This window comes from Elephas maximus, chromosome 11, assembly GCF_024166365.1.
Source record: "Elephas maximus indicus isolate mEleMax1 chromosome 11, mEleMax1 primary haplotype, whole genome shotgun sequence".
NCBI lineage: Eukaryota > Metazoa > Chordata > Mammalia > Proboscidea > Elephantidae > Elephas > Elephas maximus.
In genome coordinates, this window is record NC_064829.1 from 92,411,602 (window position 1) to 92,427,258 (window position 15,657).

A 15,657-nucleotide genomic window follows, 5' to 3' on the forward strand; every position below is an offset into this window, starting at 1 on the left:
TGTTATAATTTTTAATTACCTTTTTGAGCCAGGATTCTTAAACTCCTATGGCTAGCCTCCTTATCCATAAAAATGGGCGTGAGAATAATATCTCGTAGGGTTTTGTGGAGGTAAAATGAGTATAATCACGGAACAAGTAATAGCTATCATTTCTATGAATATCATGACTGACTTGCTTTTTATTTTTTTAGCAGCTCATGAACATCCTTTCAGGTTAGTTCATTCTTTCCGATGGCCAGATAATACTGCAGTATATGAATTCATTCATGTATTCATTTAATATGTATTGAGTGTCCACTATGGTTGTTTTTGAGGCCAAACCTCCAGAGCCTCATGCTTCTGAGTTGTGAGAGGAGGAACCAGTAAAATGCCAAATAACGGGACAGGATGAGTAAACACCACCCATCCCATCTCAACACCTTCTGCCTCATCTTTTTTTTTTTATTAACTTTTATTAAGCTTCAAGTGAACGTTTACAAATCCAATCAGTCTGTCACATATAAGTTTACATACATCTTACTCCGTACTCCCACCTGCTCTTCCCCTATTGAGTCAGCCCTTTCAGTCTCTCCTTTCATGACAACTTTGCCAGCTTCCTTCTCTCTCTATCCTCCCATCCCCCCTTCAGACAAGAGCTGCCAACACAATCTCAAGTGTCCACCTGATATAATTAGTTCACTCTTCATCAGCATCTCTCTCCCACCAGCTGACCAGTCCCTTTCATGTCTGATGAGTTGTCTTCGGGGATGGTCCCTGTCCTCTGCCAACAGAAGGTCTGGGGACCATGGCCGCCGGGATTCCTCTAGTCTCAGTCAGACCTTTAAGTATGGTCTTTTTATGAGAATTTGGGGTCTGCATCCCACTGATCTCCTGCTCCCTCAGGGGTCCTCTGTTGTGCTCCCTGTCAGGGCAGTCATCGATTGTGGCCGGGCACCAACTAGTTCTTCTGGTCTCAGGATGATGTAGGCCTCTGGTTCATGTGGCCCTTTCTGTTTCTTGGGCTCTTAGTTGTCCTGTGACCTTGGTGTTCTTCATTTTCCTTTGCTCCAGGTGGGTTGAGACCAATTGATGCATTTTAGATGGCCGCTTGTTAGCATTTAAGACCCCAGACACCACATTTCAAAGTGGGATGCAGAATGTTTTCATAATAGAATTATTTTGCCAATTGACTTAGAAGTCCCCTCAAACCATGGTCCCCAAACCCCCGCCCTTGCTCCGCTGACCTTTGAAGCATTCATTTTATCCCAGAAACTTCTCTGCTTTTGGTCCAGTCCAATTGAGCTGACCTTCCATGTATTGAGTGTTGTCCTTCCCTTCACCTAAAGCAGTTCTTATCTACTGATTAATCAATAAAAAATCCTCTCCCTCCCTCCCTCCCTCCCCCCCTTGTAACCACAAAAGTATGTGTTCTTCTCAGTTTTTACTATTTCTCAAGATCTTATAATAGTGGTCTTATACAATATTTGTCCTTTTGCCTCTGACTAATTTCGCTCAGCATAATGCCTTCCAGGTTTCTCCATGTTATGAAATGTTTCAGAGATTCGTCACTGTTCTTTATCGATGCGTAGTATTCCATTGTGTGAATATACCACAATTTATTTACCCATTCGTCCGTTGATGGACACCTTGGTTGCTTCCAGCTTTTTGCTATTGTAAACAGAGCTGCAATAAACATGGGTGTGCATATATCTGTTTGTGTGAAGGCTCTTGTTTCTCTAGGGTGTATTCCGAGGAGTGGGATTTCTGGGTTGTATGGTAGTTCTATTTCTAACTGTTTAAGATAACGCCAGATAGATTTCCAAAGTGGTTGTAGCATTTTACATTCCCACCAGCAGTGTATAAGAGTTCCAATCTCTCCGCAGCCTCTCCAACATTTATTATTTTGTGTTTTTTGGATTAATGCCAGCCTTGCTGGTGTGAGATGGAATCTCATCGTAGTTTTAATTTGCATTTCTCTAATGGCTACTGATCGTGAGCATTTTCTCATGTATCTGTTGGCTGCCTGAATGTCTTCTTTAGTGAAATGTGTGTTCATATCCTTTGCCCACTTCTTGATTGGGTTGTTTGTCTTTTTGTGGTTGAGTTTTGACAGAATCATGTAGATTTTAGAGATCAGGTGCTGGTCGGAGATGTCATAGCTGAAAATTCTTTCCCAGTCTGTAGGTGGTCTTTTTACTCTTTTGGTGAAGTCTTTAGATGAGCATAGGTGTTTGATTTTTAGGAGCTCCCAGTTATCGGGTTTCTCTTCATCATTTTTGGTAATGTTTTGTATTCTGTTTATGCCTTGTATTAGGGCTCCTAGGGTTGTGCCTATTTTTTCTTCCATGATCTTTATCGTTTTAGTCTTTATGTTTAGGTCTTTGATCCACTTGGAGTTAGTTTTTGTGCATGGTGTGAGGTATGGGTTCTGTTTCATTTTTTTGCAAATGGATATCCAGTTATGCCAGCACCATTTGTTAAAAAGACTATCTTTTCCCCAATTAACTGACACTGGTCCTTTGTCAAATATCAGCTGCTCATACGTGGATGGATTTATATCTGGGTTCTCAATTCTGTTCCATTGGTCTATGTGCCTGTTGTTGTACCAGTACCAGGCTGTTTTGACTACTGTGGCTGTATAATAGCTTCTGAAATCAGGTAGAGTGAGGCCTCCCACTTTCTTCTTCTTTTTCAGTAGTGCTTTGCTTATCCGGGGCTTCTTTCCCTTCCATATGAAATTGGTGATTTGTTTCTCTGTCCCCTTAAAATATGACATTGGAATTTGGATCGGAAGTGCGTTATATGTATAGATGGCTTTGGGTAGAATAGACATTTTTACTATGTTAAGTCTTCCTATCCATGAGCAAGGTATGTTTTTCCACTTAAGTATGTCCTTTTGAATTTCTTGTAGTAGAGCTTTGTAGTTTTCTTTGTATAGGTCTTTTACATCCTTGGTAAGATTTATTCCTAAGTATTTTATCTTTTTGGGGGCTACTGTGAATGGTACTGATTTGGTTATTTCCTCTTCGGTGTTCTTTTTGTTGATGTAGAGGAATCCAAGTGATTTTTGTATGTTTATTTTATAACCTGAGAGTCTGCCGAACTGTTCTATTAGTTTCAGTAGTTTTCTGGAGGATTCCTTAGGGTTTTCTGTGTATAAGATCATGTCATCTGCAAATAGTGATAACTTTACTTCCTCCTTGCCAATCCAGATACCTTTTATTTCTTTGTCTAGCCTAATTGCCCTGGCTAGGACTTCAGGTACGATGTTGAATAAGAGCGGTGATAAAGGGCATCCTTGTCTGGTTCCCGTTCTCAAGGGAAATGCTTTCAGGTTCTCTCCATTTAGAGTGATATTGGCTGTTGGCTTTGCATAGACGCCCTTTATTATGTTGAGGAATTTTCCTTCAATTCCCATTTTGGTAAGAGTTTTCATCATAAATGGGTGTTGGACTTTGTCAAATGCCTTTTGTGCGTCAATTGATAAGATCATGTGGTTTTTGTCTTTTGTTTTATTTATGTGATGGATTACATTAATGGTTTTTCTGATATTAAACCAGCCTTGCATACCTGGTATAAATCCCACTTGATCATGGTGAATTATTTTTTTAATGTGTTGTTGGATTCTATTGGCTAGAATTTTGTTGAGGATTTTTGCATCTATGTTCATGAGGGATATAGGTCTATAATTTTCTTTTTTTGTAATGTCTTTACCTGGTTTTGGTATCAGGGAGATGGTGGCTTCATAGAATGAGTTGGGTAGTATTCTGTCATTTTCTATGCTTTGAAATACCTTCAGTAGTAGTGGTGTTAACTCTTCTCTGAAAGTTTGGTAGAACTCTGCAGTGAAGCCGTCCGGGCCAGGGCTTTTTTTTGTTGGAAGTTTTTTGATTACCGTTTCAATCTCTTTTTTTGTTATGGGTCTATTTAATTGTTCTACTTCTGAATGTGTTAGTTTAGGTAGGTAGTGTTTTTCCAAGAATTCATCCATTTCTTCTAGGTTTTCAAATTTGTTAGAGTACAATTTTTTGTAGTAATCTGAAATGATTCTTTTAATTCCATTTGGTTCTGTTGTGATGTGGTCCTTCTCGTTTCTTATTCAGGTTATCTGTTTCCTTTCCTGTATTTCTTTAGTGAGTCTAGCCAATGGTTGATCAAGTTTGTTAACTTTTTCAAAGAACCAGCTTTTGGCTTTGTTAATTCTTTCAATTGTTTTTCTGTAATTCATTTAGTTCAGCTCTAATTTTTATTATTTCTTTTCTTCTGGTGCCTGATGGATTCTTTTGTTGCCCACTTTCTATTTGTTCAAGTTGTAGGGACAATTCTCTGCTTTCGGCTCTTTCTTCTTTTTGTATGTGTGCGTTTATCGATATAAATTGGCCTCTGAGCACTGCTTTTGCTGTGTCCCAGAGGTTTTGATAGGAAGTATTTTCATTCTCGTTGCATTCTGTGAATTTCCTTATTCCCTACTTGATGTCTTCTATAACCCAGTCTTTTTTCAGGAGGGTATTGTTCATTTTCCAAGTATTTGATTTCTTTTCCCTAGTTTTTCTGTTATTGATTTCTAGTTTTATTGCCTTGTGGTCTGAGAAGATGCTTTGTAATATTTCGATGTTTTGGACTCTGCAAATGTTTGTTTTATGACCTAATATGTGGTCTATTCTAGAGAATGTTCCATGTGCGCTAGAAAAAAAAGTATACTTTGCAGCAGTTGGGTGGAGAGTTCTGTATAAGTCAATGAGGTCAAGTTGGTTGATTGTTGTAAGTAGGTCTTCCGTGTCTCTGTTGAGCTTCTTACTGGATGTCCTGTCCTTCTCCGAAAGTGGTGTGTTGAAGTCTCCTACTATAATTGTGGAGGTGTCTATCTCACTTTTCAATTCTGTTAAAATTTGATTTATGTATCTTGCAGCCCTGTCATTGGGTGCATAAGTATTTAATATGGTTATGTCTTCCTGATCAATTGTCCCTTTTATCATTATATAGTGTCCTTCTTTATCCTTTGTGGTGGATTTAAGTCTAAAGTCTATTTTGTCAGAAATTAATATTGCTACTCCTTTTTTGCTTATTGTTTGCTTGATATATTTTTTTTCCATCCTTTGAGTTTTAGTTTGTTTGTGTCTCCAAGTCTAAGGTGTGTCTCTTGTAGGCAGCATATAGATGGATCGTGTTTCTTTATCCAGTCTGTGACTCTCTGTCTCTTTATTGGTGCATTTAGTCCATTTACATTCAGCGTAATTATAGATAAATAGGTTTTTAGTGCTGTCATTTTGCTGCCTTTTTATGTGTGTTGTTGACAATTTCATTTTTCCACATACTTTTTTGTGCTGAGACGTTTTTCTTAGTAAATTGTGAGATCCTCATTTTCATAGTGTTTGACTTTATGCTAGTTGAGTCGTTACGTTTTTCTTGGCTTTTATCTTGAGTTATAGAGTTGTTATACCTTTTTGTGGTTACCTTATTATTTACCCCTATTTTTCTAAGTAAAAACCTAACTTGTATTGTTCTATATCGCCTTGTATCACTCTCCATATGGCAGTTCAATGCCTCCTGTATTTAGTCCCTCTTTTTGATTATTGTGATCTTTTACCTATTGACTTCCATGATTCCCTGTCATGTGTATTTTTTTTTTTAATTAATCTTAATTTATTTGTTTTTGTGATTTCCCTATTTGAGTTGATATTAGGACGTTCTGTTTTGTAACCTTGTGTTGTGCTGGTATGGGATATTATTGGTTTTCTGACCAAACAATATTCTTTAGTATTTCTTGTAGCTTTGGTTTGGTTTTTGCAAATTCTCTAAACTTGTGTTTATCTGTAACTATCTTAATTTCGCCTTCATATTTCAGAGAGAGTTTTGCTGGATATATGATCCTTGGCTGGCAGTTTTTCTCCTTCAGTGTTCTGTATATGTCGTCCCATTCTCTTCTTGCCTGCATGGTTTCTTCTGAGTAGTCTGAACTTATTCTTATTGATTCTCCCTTGAAGGAAACCTTTCTTTTCTCCCTGGCTGCTTTTAAAATTTTCTCTTTATCTTTGGTTTTGGCGAGTTTGATGATATATGTCTTGGTGTTTTTCTTTTTGGATCAATCTTAAATGGGGTTCGATGAGCATCTTGGATAGATATCCTTTCGTCTTTCATGATATCAGGGAAGTTTTCTGTCAGGAGTTCTTCAACTATTTTCTCTGTGTTTTCTGTCCCCCCTCCCTGTTCTGGGACTCCAATCACCCGCAAGTTATCCTTCTTGATAGAGGCCCACATGATTCTTAGGGTTTCTTCATTTTTTTAAATTCTTTTATCTGTTTTTTTTTTTTTTCAGCTATGTTGGTGTTGATTCCCTGGTCCTCCAGATGTCCCAGTCTGCATTCTAATTGCTCGAGTCTGCTCCTCTGACTTCCTATTGCGTTGTCTAATTCTGTAATTTTATTGTTAATCTTTTGGATTTCTACATGCTGTCTCTCTATGGATTCTTGCAACTTATTAATTTTTCCACTATGTTCTTGAATAATCTTTTTGAATTCTTCAACAGTTTTATCAGTGTGTTCCTTGGCTTTTTCTGCAGTTTGCCTTATTTCATTTGTGATGTCTTGAAGCATTCTGTAAATTAGTTTTTTATATTCTGTATCTGATAATTCCAGGATTGTATCTTCATTTGGGAAAGATTTTGATTCTTTGGGGGATTGGAGAAGCTGTCATGGTCTGCTTCTTTATGTGGTTTGATATGGACTGCTGTCTCCGAGCCATCACTGGGAAACTAGTTTTTCCAGAAAATCTGCTAAAAAAAAAAAAAATGCAGTCAGATCCCTATCAGAGTTCTCCCTCTGGCTCAGGCAATTCGGATGTTAATGAAGCCGCCTGGGGAGGGTGGGGGAGGGATCAGAGAGATAGGAGAGTAGCACCTCAGAATATAGCCAGAGTTGCTTGTCTTGCTTGGAATGACTATTATATCTGAGATTCCCGCGGGGCGCGTCGCCTATGTGGGCTGGCTGTGTGGAGATTGCCCCCGGGGGGTCTGGCCCGCTGAAGTCACGGTCAGATCCTCCGCTGCCAGCCCCACGCCCAATGTCAAGGTTCCCCTGCTGGGACAGTGCACTCTCGACTCCAAAATCAGTCGCTGCCTCCTGGGGACTTCTCGTCCCACCAGCCGCGTTGCCGTGCCGCCTCCGCGAACTGGCTGGGCCCCCTCCTGGGGTCAGTTCAGGTGAGTGGAGCAGCTCCCTGTGCTTGTGCCGTGGCCGCATGTCCCAGCTGGGATGCTGCTCTCCCCGCTCCAAGACCAGTCGCTGACTCCCGGGGACTTTTCCCACGGGCTGCGTTGCCATGCCGCCCGCGCAAACTGGTTGGGCCCCGTCCCGGGATGATTTCAGGGGAGTGGAGCAGCTCTCTGTGATTATGCCGTGCCTGTGCCCAGTCAAAATCCTGGCGGGACTGTTCCCCGGCTGGGACGCTGCTCTCCCCGCTCCAAGACCTGTCACTGCCTCCCGGGGACTTCTCCCACCGGCTGCGTCGCCACGCCGCCCACGCGAACTGGCTGGGCCCCCTCCCTGGGTGAGTTCAGGGGGTGTAGGGCTGGGCCCCTTATTTGCACAGTCAGCTCCCCTGGGCTCTGCCCTAAGTCGGGCGCCAAAGGTTACCTGACTGGTACGCTGGTTCCAGGTTCTGAAAACAATTGCTGCTTCCCCGTATTTGTTCGTTTTCCGTCTCTAAATCTGTGTGTTGTTCAGGGTTCGTAGATTGTTACGTATGTGATCGATTCACTTGTTTTTCCGAGTCTTTGTTGCAAGAGGGATCCGAGGTAGCGTCTACCTAGTCCACCATCTTGGCCCCGCCTCCTCTTCTGCCTCATTTTTGTCAGAACTTAAAGATACCTCATCCAAGGACACCCAGCACAGACCTGAGATCAGAACATTCAACCAGGAATGAGGAGACTAGGAGAATTCCCTCATCCTACCCACTCCACCTTTCAAAACCTGTTGCCGTTTAGCCAATTCTGACTCATAGCGATCCTATAGGACACAGTAGACCTGCCCCATAGTTTCCTACTTGTGCAGTGGTAAAGAGCTCAGCTGCTAAGCAAAAGGTCAGAAGTTTGAATCCACCAGCCACTCCTTGGAAATCCTATAGGGCAGTTCTACTCTGTCCTGTAGGGTCGCTGTGAGTTGGAATCCACTCAATGGCAACGGGTTTAATCTTTACGGGAGCAGGTCACCAGGTCTTTTCTCCCACAAAGCCATTAGTGGGTTCGAACTGCTGACTTTTCAGTTAGCAGCAGAACCACTGCGCCACCAAGGGCCCCTTTTCACTCCACTTTAGGGCATTTTATTTCATCTGTTGTGCTGGGATGCTTTGTTGTTTTTATTTTTTTATTTCCTTCTCCTGATGTGCTTTTTGTCGTTCTCTGCCCTGCTCTATGTCCCAGAGGCTGACCTATGAACTAACTACATGATCACCCTGGCTCCCTTGCCCTTTGGCTTCCAGCTGGGCTTGACCAGTCAAGGGATGGGAAAAGAGACATCGTAATATGCATTCCACTGGCTCCCTCCTTGTTGGGCTGCGATTTTGGAAGGAGCTGCATCACTCTCCCTGGGACCCCAGCTCCTATCTGGCAGCCCACTTGGAAGACTTTGGCTTTCTCTGGCAGCATGGCTCCCTTCCCCTGCTCTGTGAGCCTCAGTGTGAAAATGGCTTCCTGCAGGGGCCAGCACTTGGTGTTTCAGCTTCATTGGTTGGTTCCCTTAAGCCTGCCCTTATCTCTGTAAATAGTCCTTTCTTTAAACTCCTTGCAGGTAATCTTTTGAGTATGCCATCTGTTTCCACCCAGGACTCTGATTAATAAAATTATCCAGTCCAGTTCAGGGATAGGTCACTGTCGGGAGAGTAGGTGGTTGTTTAAGTTTCCTAGGGGTGCTGTAACAAAGTATCACAAACTGGGTGGCTTATAAGAGCAGGAACTATGGTCTTGCAGTTGCAGAGGCTACGAGTCCAAAATCAGGGTATTGGCTTTGTGGCTTCCTTCTGAGGGAGACTGTGCCATGCCTCTTTCCTAGCTTCAGGTGTCAGTTCTGGGTTAGTTTTGACTGATTTTTAGCCTCATTATGTGTCCTATTTTCCAACTTTTTTGCATGTCTAGTAATCTTTTATTGGATGTCAGCCATTGTGAATTTTACCTTGTTGGATGCTGGTTATTTTTGTATGCCTATAAATATTCTTAAGCTTTGTTCTGGGGTACAGTTAAGTTACTTGGGTATAGGTTGGTCCTTTTAGATCTTACTTTTAAGATTTGTTAGGCAGGGCTTGAGCAGTGTTAATCTAGGACCTATTATTGCCTGACTCATAGGGTCACTGTGAGTGAGAATCTACTTGATGGCAATGTTTTTTTTTTTTTTTTAATTATTACCCACAGCTGACATAAGACCCTTCGGAGTATCCTACCCACTACCCCTTGAATTATGAGGTTTTCCAGTCTGGTGGGAACAGCCTCTTTACCCAGCTCTGTATGAGTACCAGGATTCCCACTAATCATTCTCAGGCAGTTCTTTCCCTGGCCTTGTTTGCTCACACACATGTGCCAGTCAGTTCTCTCGACTGTTTGAGGAGCGTCCTATCCATATCTCCAGAATCCTGTCTTTCTGCTGCTGTCTCCTGTCGGGTGCTCTGTCCTATGAATGCTAGCTGCTTTGGCCTCCCAAAACTCTAAGTTGTCTTTTCCTCAACTCAAGGACTCTACCAGCCTCTGCCTCAGTTCCCTGTTCTGTGACATGGAAACTCTGCAGGCGGTAATCTGGGCAATCATAAGGCCAACTGCCTTTGTTTTCCACTTTTCCGGGATGACTTTGCCTGATGTGTAGATTCTTAAAAACCATGTCGTTATAGTTGTTATAGTAGTTAGTTGCCACTGAGTCAATACCAACTCCTAGAAATCCCATGTGACATAGTAGAACTGCTTCATAGGGTTTTCTAGGCTGTGATCTTATAGAAGCAGATCACCAGCTCTTTCTTCTATGGAGCTGATGGATGGGTTTGAATCACCAACCTTGTAGTTAACATTCATGGGCTTAACTAACGCGTCACTAGGGATCCTTTTAAAAACTGTAGTTTCATATATTCCGTCCAGTTTTTTTTTTTTTTTGGTTGTTTCAGATAGGAGAAAAATCCAGTGTCTGTTACCGCATCTTGGCTGGAAGCAGAAGTCTTCATAGGTGTCACTTAAAAATAAAAAGTAGATTTTCCTCTTTTAAAGGTCAGGCAAAATGTCCTTCTTTTTTGGTGAAAGCTTCCGGATTACAAATCAGGTATTTGCCAGGCTCAGTGACTTTTTTAGTGACAGGAGAAATCTCGTGTCCTGAATCACAGGGGACTTCAGATAATCCCAAGGTCAGTGAATGCCTCAGCTCTTGGAAGTGAACTCAGAACCACTAGAGGGCAGTGTTTGAGAGCAAAGAAGCCAGAATAATAGCTGTGCATGGGTTCAGGGTTGGTCTCAGGCTCACAAGGTCCTGAGAAGAAAGTGAGATGATTTCTGTGGCTTCTGTAGTTCCTCACCTAAATTGTAGCCAATTTCCATGTTTCCCACCCGCTGGCTCACAGATGGAAACCTGCCTTTAACATTTCTTGTAGTATTGTTCCTAGTTGCCATTTAGTCAATTTGGACTCATGGCAACCCCGTATTTTACGGAGTAGAACTGATCTATAGGGTTTTCTTGGCTGTTATTTTTACGGAAGCAGTTTGCCAGGTCTTCTTTTCCACCAAGCATGTAGGTGGGTTTGAACCACCAACCTTTGGGTTAGCAACCAAGCACACACCACTTGTACCACTTGGGCTCCTTCCTTGTGTACATGATAGAAATGACTAACAAGCATAGGGCACTTCCTACCTGGTAGTCACCATGCTGGACACCTGATATCTGGCACTAGGGGCCAAAGACTCCTGACCTGAAACCCTTGGGTGATACGAGTTTTAGGATCAGGATTTTTTAGAGTTTAGAAGGGTACTATGGTGCACATTCCACGTAGTACTCAGTATCCTCTCTGGGGTCTAGCACAGCACTTTGAAGTAAATTTATTAATATTTCTGCAGAGAAATACATGAACAGTCTCATTGAGTAGGGTAAATAAAGTCTGTAAGTAATCTCCTGTCGCCCTTTTGAGCATTTGTTGTACTGTGGTAGTTTGCATGTTGCTATGATGCTGGAAGCTACGCCACCTGCATTTCAAATACCAGGAGGATCACCCAACAGTGTACAGGTTTCGCGAGAGCTTCCAGACTAAGACAGACTAGGAAGAAAAGCCAGGTGATCTACTTCCGAAAATGAGCCAATGCAGACACTATAGATCACAGGATACCGTCTGAGACTTCGACTTGCTGACTTTGGAGGGACTGATCTCAGAAGGAGGACATCATGACTGGTAAAGTGGAGGGCCAGCCAAGGGGAGGGAGGCCCTCAGCGAGATGGATTGATACAATGACCACAACAATGGGCTGAAACACACCAACGATGGTTAAAATGGCGCAGAACCAGGCAACGTTTTGTTTTGCTGTGCATAAGGTCACCGTGAATTGGAGCTGACTCGACTAACAAATAATCTCATGTCAAGTTGGGTCAGGTTTTGCCACCCAGTAAGATAGAGAAACACTTGGTTTTGCAGAGCTTTTTGGATTTTGGAATTGCAGGTGAGGGGCTGGGAACTGTTTTATGATACCCATTGGATAGATGGGTCAATCAAGGTCAAGTGACTTGCCCATGTCAATCAGGGTGGTATGTAGCAGAGTCAGGGTGGGAGCTCCGGGGTGTCTGAAAAGTTTGAACCACAAATGTAGCCTCTTCTTTTGTCTGCTCTCCTGCCACTTGTCTGTCAAACTCAGCTCAGATGCCACCGCTACCAGGTTTTCCCTAAAATCGCAAGCTCAGCTAAGAACTCTTGTCTTCCAGAGAACCCTGCTGTACACTGGTTGACTGAACTTGTCCTCTTTGGATGAACTTTAAAGTCGTTTCCAGGGTTTAGGCAATAGAAGTACCGTTGTAGCAAAGAGTCCTTAGATACCTATGTTTTTATTTTTGTACATGGATTTCCAAAAGTAAGGTTGCCAGGTCAAAGGCATGTATAGTTTTAATTTTGCCAGATATCACCAGATTATTTTTAAAAAGGATTTTAGTAACGTACAGCCTTACCAGCAATGAATTCAAATTCCTATTTCCCCACGTCCTGGCCAGCACAGTATGTTAGCACTCTTTAATTTTTGATACCTAGGTGGTTAAAAAAATGGTTTCTGGTTGTCTCAAATGGCCCTAAGTATTAGAGGGTGTGAACATTTTTTCATCTGTTTATTGACATCGAGACTTCTGCGTCATCAAATGTTCGAATCAGTTGCCTATGATTTTAATTGGGTTGTCCTTTCCTTCTCAGTTTTTAGATTATATTTGTTGTTGTTGTGTTCCATCAAGTCGATTGTTTTTTTTTTAATATATATATAGGAAAATAATGAATTTATTTTCCATTTATGTTTTGTAAAAATGCTTGTGTGATCTGTGAACATGGTATCCAATTTGAATGGGAAATCTTTTTTGGTTTTGTTTTGCTTGTTTTAAATGATTTGAGAATTTCTATGGAATCATTTAATTATTTATTTCTTAGATATTTATTGAGAATCTACTATGTGCCCTTTACTAGCTAGCTTTTGGGGACATAGAACTCAATAACTCTGACCCTGCCCTCAGGGACTCACAGCCTAGTATCTGAGAGCAAGTGAAGAGGAAGCTTAGTACTTGTCAGGCAGCCCAGCAGGTCTGTGGTCTTTGCTCTCTGGCCCCATTTATTGGCTTCCTGGTCAGCCCTCAAGTCCTTCTCTCCATGGCCTGTGAATGCCTGAAAATTCTCTCTGGCATTGCTGATCACTTCAGCCATCCAGGCACCCCAGAGTCCCCTTTGTGCAGCGTCATAGTTCCCTTGAGCATGGAAGTATTTGTCTGCATCTATATAATTGGCTTCTCTCATGTCCCCGTAGGCTCACCACATATCCCAAGCCCCTTGAGTAGCTTCAGGGATGAAGGTAAACCAGCCTTGGCTGCTGACTTCCAGGGCCAAGGAACAGAATATGGGGCCCGTGAAAAGCTTCATGGTGTGGACACCTGTGTTTTTTTTTTTCATCCACAGGTCATTTTCCCATATTGTGCAACCCTGTGGACCCATGACAGCCTTGCTGTGTTCTGGCCGCCACCAGGTCAGAAGGACGACTTGTCAGTGCTGGAGGAGCTGAGACAGGAGCAACCCTGGGCTGTGGAAGAAGGGGGTGCAGAGCCCATGAAGGCAGTACCAGAGCTGCAGGACAGTGTGGAGTCAGAGGACAGCTTTCCAGACAGGACCTGGCCTTATGGTCACCTCATTTTGATGGGCCCCACTGGGCCAGACTGCTGAGGCATCAAGAATTAAGTCTCTCTGAGCTCACATCTGACGCTCCCGAGCCTCAGAACTAACAGGCGTACCCCTATCAAATTGCATGTGTGCTCTGTGAGACTCCTTTCTAATGGAAGGAAGGAAACCCAGACAGTCTCTCTTCTACCATTCCCCCATTTATGGGATATAAGAAGAGGGGTAACAGTACACAGCCTGAGAATCATACCCAGAAACTTTCTGCTACGTCTGTCTTCTGCTTGGAGAGGCCAGGCCAAGAGTTCATTAGGGCAAATGAGTGCAAACGGGGTATAACAAGACACTTTGAGTTGAGGTTGCAGGGCTACAAGCCCAAGCCCAACCCCAATGCTGTCTAGTCAGTTCTGACTCATGGCGACCCCATGTGTTAGAGTAGAACTGCTCCAAAGGGTTTTCTTGGCTGTAGTCTTTTTTTTAAATCTTATTATTTTTTTAAATTGTGTTTTAGGTGAAGTTTACAGCTCAAGTTAATTTCTCATATGAAAATTTATACACATTATTTTGTGATACTAGTTGCAATCCCCACAATATGACAGCATACCCCTCCTCCCACCCTGAGTTCCTGTGTCCATTTGATTGGTTCCTGTCCCTTCCTGCCTTCTCATCCTGCTTTTGGACAGGAGCTGCCCATTTGGTCTTATATATCTGATTGAACTAAGAAGTACACTCCTCACGTGTATTATTTTTCATTTTATAGTCCTGTCCAATCTTTGTCTTAAGAGTGGGCTTCGGGAATGATTTCAGTTCTGGGTTAACAGTGTGCCCAGGGGCCATAGTCTCGGATGTCCTTCCAGTCTCTGTCAGACCACTAAGTCTGATATTTTTACGTGAATTTGAGTTCTCTTCTACATTTTTCTCCTGCTTTGTCCACAACTCTGTTGTGTTCCCTGTCAGGGTGGTTGTTGGTGGTAGCCAGGCACCATCTAGTTCTTCTGATCTCAGGCTGGTGGAGTCTCTAGTTCATGTGGTCCTTTAGTCCTTTGGGAAACCCTGGTGTCATAGTGGTTAAGTGCTATGGCTGTTAACTAAAAGGTTGGCAGTTTGAATCCACCAGGCACTCCTTGGAAACCCCATGGGGCAGTTCTACTCTGTCCTATAGAGTCACTATGAGTTAGAATCGACTTGATGGCAACAGGTTTTTGGGCTTTTTTTTTTTTTTTTTCGGTTTAGTCCTTTGGGCCAATACTTTTTTGTTGTGTCTTTAGTTTTCTTCATTCTCCTTTACTCCAAGTAGGATAGGAATAATTGATGCATCTTAGATGGCTGCTCTCAAGCTTTTAAGACCCCGGATGCCCTTCACCAAAATGGGATGTAGAACATTTTCTTAATAAACTTTGTTATGCCAATTGATCTGAATGTCCCCTGAAACTACGTCCCCAGGCCCCAGCCCCAGCTGTTCTGTACCTCAAAGTGTTTGGCTGTGTCCAGAAAACTTGTTAGCTTTTGCTTTGATCCACTTGTGCTGACTTCCCCTGTACTGTTTGTTGTCCTACCCTTTCAAGTTGATTCTGACCATAGTGATCCATGTGACAGAGTAGAACTGTCTGATAGGGTTTTCTAGGCTGTAATCTTTACAGGGGCAGATCACCAGGTCGTTTCTCCCATGGAGCGGCTGGTGGATTCAAACCACCAACCTTTTGGTTAGCAGCCAAGCACTTAACCATTTCACCACCAGGGCCCCTGCATATTATATTTATGTATTAATAACATATTTCTTTGTCGTATGTGTTAAAAATATTTTTCCCCAACCTATCAATTTGCCTCTTGACTTTATTTACAATATTTTTTTCACTCCACAAATTGACACTAAGTTTTCTTTTCCTTTCTGGCTTTAGAATATCTTGCTTAAATTCCCCCCTGCCCACCCCAGGATATACAATATGCAATATACAAATATTCTCCTAATTTCTCTTGAAATATTTCTGGCCCTTTACTTTCATGCATTTAAAATCTTAACTTCTGTTGTATAGTAGTTTGCACTCAACTATTAAACATGAAGAACAATGTCACCTTGAGGACTAAGGTGCTCCTGGCCCAAGCCGTGGTGTTTTCAGTCACCTCATACACGTGCAAAAGCTGAACAATGAATCATGAAGACCAAAAAAGAATTGATGCCTTTGAATTATGGTGTTGGTGAAGAATATTGAATATACTCGGACTACCAGAAGAATGAACAGATCTGTCTTGGAAGAAGTACAGCCAGAATGCTCCTTAAAAATGAGGATGGCGAGAGTTCGTCTCATGTACTTTGGA

The 15,657-nt window shown here is 42.3% G+C and overlaps 1 pseudogene; it reads right to left on the reverse strand.

The window, feature by feature from the left end:
• Window positions 1-12,733: 12,733 nt before the first annotated feature.
• Window positions 12,734-13,092, reverse strand: LOC126085296 (serum amyloid A-1 protein-like; annotated as a pseudogene).
• Between the last annotated feature and the right edge of the window lie 2,565 nt (window positions 13,093-15,657).